Source organism: Argiope bruennichi, chromosome 10 (genome assembly GCF_947563725.1).
Source record: "Argiope bruennichi chromosome 10, qqArgBrue1.1, whole genome shotgun sequence".
Taxonomy (NCBI): Eukaryota; Metazoa; Arthropoda; class Arachnida; order Araneae; family Araneidae; genus Argiope; species Argiope bruennichi.
Window position 1 is genome coordinate 66,440,135 of NC_079160.1, and position 6,243 is coordinate 66,446,377.

Here is a 6,243-nt window from a genome sequence, read left to right on the forward strand (position 1 = left end):
CATCTGAATCTGATAATTAGAAAGTGTTTCTAAAGCACTCATACTGTCAGTATAAATGATGAAATTACGCTGAGTAGAAGAGGAGATTTCTTGTAGAGCACAGAAAATTGCTACTAACTCAGCCGTAAATACAGAGCTACTGTTGTGCAAACGATAGCTCAGTGTATCAGATGGAGTTATAATGGCACAACCAACGTGTACATCCGATTTCGAGCCATCTGTAAAAACCGGTGTAAAAGAAGAATACTGACAGCGATGATGATAAAACAATTTTTGGAAAATAACAGGATTATTTGAAGATTTATCGAATCCCAAAAAAGGGTTCAGAAAAGAAAATTGCGGGATATCCCAAGGGGGAAAGGAATAAAAGTCAAATGACTTAATGGCAATACTATAAAGGTCCGAACCATGTAGGAAACTTTTGACTCTTTCCCAAAAAGGGAGAATATGAGAAGGTCGCGACTCATAAATCCTTCGAAGAGAAACAGGAAGTACCGTGCGACAAATAGGATGATTTGGGATAGATTTTGCACGGAAATAAAATAATGTAGACAATTTCTGACGCCGCAAATGAAGTGGCAACTGGTGGCAAATAACATATAAGCTCTCTACTGGAGAAGTTCGAAATGCTCCGGAGCATATCCGTAGAGCAGTGTGGTGAATGGTATCTAATCGCCGTAAAACCGTAGGACGTGCGGAGCCATACACCATGCAACCATAATCTATTCGGGAAAGGATGAGTGCTTGGTAGATACGGAGCAGGGAGGTTCGATCAGCACCCCATGATGTTTTGGAGAGCACCCTCAATATATTTAATGTTTTCTCGCACTTCTTCCGCAGGTGTAAAATATGCGGAAGGAAAGTCAACTTGCGATCGAAGATCACTCCCAAAAACCGTATTTCATTCACTACAGGGATTGGTACATTTCCAATGTTAATAATTGGATCTGAGTGGATGTTTCTCTTTCGGCAGAAGTGCACACATCGGCTCTTCTCCGGCGAGATACTGTGACCGTTGTTATTACACCAAGATACTATTTTGTTAACGGCATTTTGTAATTGTCGCTCTATAAGATTCATATTGCTTCCTTGGCATGAGATCTGCAGATCATCAACGTAGAGACTCGCTTGTACGGATGAAGGCAAATGAGTTAAAATCTGGCTAAGATGGACAATAAAAAGGGTGACACTGAGGACACTTCCTTGTGGAACCCCCTCAGATTGAATAAAATTATTTGAATAAAAGTTCCCAACACGAACTCTGAAGGTCCGATGTGATAAAAAGTTCTGTAAAAATACGGGAAGATTTCCCCTAAAGCCAAAGTTAAATAAAGTAGAAAGTATGCCAAAGCGCCAAGCACGGTCATACGCTTTTTCGATATCGAAAAAAATGGATACTAGATGGTTTCTTCTGACAAATGCGTTGCGTATCTGCGTTTCCAGCAATACAAGGTTATCGAAAGTAGATCTACCCCGACGGAAACCACTTTGCAACGGGGAGATGCATCCTTGTTTATCCAGTTCATACACAAGGCGAGCATTGACCATGCGCTCAAAAGTTTTGCAAACACAGCTCGTTAGAGCAATTGGTCGGTAGTTCAGAGGATTAGAAGATTCCTTGCCTGGTTTTAAGATTGGGATCACAATAGCGTCCCGCCAGTGTGAAGGGTATTTTTGTTCTATCCATATTCTATTAAATAATTGTAACAGATTTGAAAGGGAAGTTGCATTGAGATGGCGGAGCATATTGTATGTTATTCCATCAGGCCCAGGACTGGTATCATGGGCATGAGATAATGCTTTTTTTAGCTCAAATATCCGAAACTCACAATTATATGGAGAAGTATTTCGGTCATTAAAACGTAAAGGCAACCGTTCCGCGCGATTCTTAATTCTCAGAAAATCGGGGTTATATGAATCAATTGCTGAAACCTGTGCAAATGATTGACCGAGAATGTTGGCTACGTCTAATGGGGCAGAATACTTCACATTCCCTCTGTTTAAAACAGGAATGGAAGAATTATGATATATACCATTAGCAGCCTTTACTTTTCTCCACAGAACTTTGCTGGATATAGAAGATGTGATAGAGGATATGAATTTTATCCAGGATTCCCTCTGACTACGACGACGTACGCGGCGGGCTAGTGCTTTGGCTTTTTTAAAAGCAATAAGGTTCTCTGTGGTAGGATACCTTCGAAATAAGTTCCATAACTTTTTCTGTTGTTTGTGGCTGTCGCGACAAGCTTCATCCCACCACGGTCTGCGAAAAATTCTTACGCGTGATGGACTTTTCGGAATAGTGGAAGTTGCGGCACCAATTATAACGTCAGTGACATTTTGTACAGCTTCAGAAATATCTGTGATATTGGTCATAGTCTCGGTGATATCTGCTAATCGCGAAAAAGACTTCCAGTCTGCCCGCTGGAATAGAAAACGCGGAGGACAATAAGTCGCACCGCCGCTATCAGCATGGGAGACAATAATAGGAAAGTGGTCGCTATTATGTAATTCGTTGCTAACATTAAAGTTTAGCAACGGCAGAAGTTCGGGTGAGCAGATGGCCAAATCAAGAGTATGGAAGCTTCGTGTGGGCTCGTGAAAGTATGTTTTCTCTTCGTTGTTAAGTAAACAGAGACAGTTATTGGCAATAAACTGCTCAATCTGTCTCCCACGAGAGTTTGTACTATTTGAACCCCACAAAGTATTATGTCCGTTAAAATCACCAAATATCAAAAAAGGCGGATGAAGCTGGTCCACTAAATTGTCAAGTTCTTGCTGACGGATGACATCATGAGGCGGTAAGTAAATGCAACAGACTGTGACTAATGTTCGTACGTGAACTTGTACAGCCACAGCCTGCAGAGAGGTATGCAAATTTAGTTGTGAGCTCGGATAGAGATTTGAAGTGAAGATACAGACACCTCCAGAAGTATGAGATCCTGTGTCTGTATCTTTCCGAATACAATTATAACCTCGCAATTTAATTGGAATGCTTGGTGTCAAAAAGGTCTCTTGAACACCAATGCAAACAGGATGATATTTGTTTAAAATGGATTTTATGTCAGGAAGTTTGGACCGGAGGCCGCGACAATTCCATGAAAGGAAGGTACCCATTAAGAGTCTGTTTTTGAAGGAGAGTGTGTGGAAACATTTGCTGGAGTTGCTTGATCTTCGCAACTCATGTCAAGTTCCGATTCATCCTCAGATGGGTGCAATTTAATATCGGGGTTATTGGATATGCCACCAAATATGGACGTCAAGTCCTTGTGGGCAACACCCTGCGTCGCTAACCCCAATGCGACGGAATTCTTCAAGGTCGATTTCTTCAATTTCATAGGAATATCTTTTCCTGAAAGGCCGCGTTTCGCAAGATTTAACGTCAGTGAAGTTTGTGATTTTGACTTTGATTTCCGTTTTGGTTTAGGTGGTGCAGGAGTTTCATGAATACTGTTCATAGATTGTTCTGTATCAGATTCTGTTATTTTTTCCGCGGTTTTTGTTTTTGTTGTAAGTGCTACACATTTTTGACAGGAACAATTTTTGCAAAATGTTTTTTGTACTATTGAAGCATAACTGATGCCAGGGGTTGGAGTCTGAGCTTTAATCCTACGCCTGGCCTCCGGATACGATAAATTTTCTTTTATTTTAAGTGCTGTAACTTCTTTTTCTAATTTCCAGCGTTGGCAAATGCGAGAATAGGATGGATGATCCCCATTGCAGTTGACGCATTTTTCTTTTGAGTCACACTGCTGACTGTCGTGACCCTTTTCTGCACAACGGGCACAGGTGAGTGACCCGCGGCAATTTGCCTTTGAGTGGCCAAAGCGCTGGCATTGAAAGCATCTGAGTGGGTTAGGAATGTAAGGCCTCACTGGTAGTTTTATGTATCCTGCGTAAGCAAATTCAGGTAAGTTTGTAGTCTTAAACGTTAAAATATGATGCTTCGTTTCAAGACGTTGTCCATCACGCCAAATTGTGATACGGCGGACGTCTACAACTCCTTGCGATTTCATTTCATGTACAATTTCATCAACAGGGATATTTAGCAGCTCACCGCAGGTAATAACACCTTTAGACATATTTAAAGAATTATGAGGTTTTACAGATATAGATATTGAAGCCAAAGCCTTTAATTTTTGCATTTGCTGGGCTTGCTTTCGAGAATTCACCTCTACTAACAAGTCACCAGAGCGCATCTTTTTGATTGAAGTAACTTCACCGACAGTTGCTGTTACGGCTTTTTGGACCAGAAATGGCGACACTGTCTGAAATGTTTCATTCGATTCCGATTTACGTGTCACGACGAAAAACCTATCAAAATAGTTAGTTGTACTTTGTACTGGAACAATACGACGCCCACTGAAGGGACCCTTTTTGGGAGGAGCCATGCGATATGGTGAATGATTCGGGCCCGACGGCACCGCCCACCACGGAGCCCAACAAGGGAAGGCAGCCACCGGCTCTGGCCATTCCCAGCCTCGGCGCTTACCTTGGTGCTAGCCGGAACCTATACGCTCGGAGTTACCCCCGGGGACAGTGACCACCCTTAACGCCAAGCCCAAGGAGTAACCCCTTTGCTTGATCCCTAGCAGACTAGCCACTCAGGTGACTAGGTACCAGCCGATTGATACACCGGGGACCACAGTGCACCACCCGTCTTTCAAATGGGTCGCCACGCACGGCCAACACGTGGGACATTGGCTGTCCATGAGAAGCAAGAAGCAAACAGAGCGGCGACAGCTTCTCATGGAGAGCTCCCTCGCTTGCCGTCGAGGGAAGGAAGTACACAGAAGACAGCAGAAGGCGGAGAGGAGAGCGAACTGAAAGGGAGTAAAGATCCCTGGGTACCTCGGGATTGGGACACCCGTACTCACCTAAAGAAGGTGAGCCCCTGAGGGGCAAAGAGAAGTGGGAAATGTTTGATATTTAGGTAGGTAGGGTTTTATAATTCTAGAGCCATCCAAGGTAATATTACGTTAGATATATGGCTTAAACTATGGCAAGGTTAAAAGACACTTAACAAAAGTATACAAAAGTACGATAATGAAATACTGAGGGCGCTTATGTAACAATGAAAGAATATAATTTTAAAACCTTGGTAGCGAAATAAGATATATGATTTTTAAATAGATATCAGGGGATATAATGTATCAGTTAATATAATGGTCAATTGACATAATGTAAAAAGTAAAAATGAATATTATAAAAAAAAATACATGAAAAATACCCAGTAATCTTTAAATAATTAAAAATATTTGAAGGGGATTTCCCACTCACCAAGTTTAATAAAAAATAGTGCTAGTGAATGAAAAAAATACAAAAGATATGAGTAAAAAGAAGATTGGTTTGGTTTTGTGTGTTTTACTGGCGCAAGAACCATATTTGGCTATACTGCGCCAATCAAATGGTAAAAGTATAAAATTTGTTAAAAAAAACACCCATTTATTTAATTAACACAGATAAATAAAGAAAATTTCACCCAAAAAATTATGTGAAAATAGTTAACATCTTAAAATTTAAAAACTATGATTCATGAGATTTTGTTACAATGATGAAACGTACAAATACACAAAAAGGAGGTTTGTTTGGGGTTTTATGGCGCAAGAGCCATAATGTTGACCATACTGCGCCAAACAATGGGTAAAATTATATCATTTAAAACAGTAATTGAATGGAATATGAAAGGCTGAAAAGTAAACAAGATTTAAATCAACGGATAAAACTTTATGGACTTTAAAAAAGCAAAAATTTGGACATGAGGTGTCTTATCAAGCAAGGAAGATAATGAAGGGCAAGACTTTTGAAAAAATTGTAAACGCTGAGCATTGAAATTTGGGCATTCTGACAAAATGTGTAGAACTGACATTTGACAATGGCATCGCGAACACAGCGGTGGTTGTTCACCTAACAACAAATGAATATGGGTGAATCGAGTGTGTCCGATTCGTAATCGCGTTAACACAGTATCCGCTTTTCTGTTCGGTAATGAAGGCCAGGGTTGCACATGAGGTTTGATAACATGAAGTTTGTTGTTTGTTTCCAGATCCCACTGTCTTTGCCAATTAGAATATAGAAGCTTTTTAATATGTTTCTTTATGTCGTTCACAGGAATATTAGTAACCATTGAAGTAGTCGCCAATTTGGCAGCCTTATCTGCCTCTTCATTGCCCAAAATTCCTACATGAGATGGTACCCAACAGAATAAAATTGTGTAACTATGAGAAGTTAGTTTATCAAAAG